We start from the raw sequence: 633 nt of genomic DNA, 5'->3' as shown, positions 1-633 counted from the left end.
CAATATACACCACAAACATATGAAAAAAAAAATGAAAGAAAGAGCAACTTAGCTCTTGAAGCACAGCGTGGACAACTAGCTCTGGATGCCAAATGATGGAAGCAACTTCTATCTTCAAGAAGAAACAGCTCCTCAGATTCAGAAGTGGCAGCAGAATGAAGAAAATGGTTGACGAAAACAGTGAAGGTAAGGTGCTTGATGTAATGTATAGCAGTGTTTGGAGGTGTGTGTGGTGAATTTTCTAACTCAGATGACCTTCCAAAGGGGAAGGGAGCGAGAGGAGGAATTGCTAAAACAACACAAGCGGTAAACTCGAAAGAAGTGGCTGGATTTCAGCAGCATTTCACTATTACACTCAAGTTGCTTTTTACAAAGGATGAAGCTCTCTTTTATAGGAAAAGAGGAGCTTGGAAACGTTCAAGGAAAGCTACATTGTTAGCAAAATGGTGAAGATGTAGTTTTGATGATGCCCAAATCAAGTCAAGATTTATCAAGATTCATGAAGATCCTTTGAAGACTTTTTTTTTGTTATGAAAAACTTTTGTAATAATTGTATTTTATTGTCTAGGACTTAGATTTTCATTGGTTTTGATTCCATATACTTTCATACATTGTAATTAGTGTTAAGAGTCA

This window comes from Vigna radiata, chromosome 9, assembly GCF_000741045.1.
Source record: "Vigna radiata var. radiata cultivar VC1973A chromosome 9, Vradiata_ver6, whole genome shotgun sequence".
In the NCBI taxonomy this organism is placed as follows: domain Eukaryota; kingdom Viridiplantae; phylum Streptophyta; class Magnoliopsida; order Fabales; family Fabaceae; genus Vigna; species Vigna radiata.
This window is presented reverse-complemented; position numbering follows the sequence as displayed.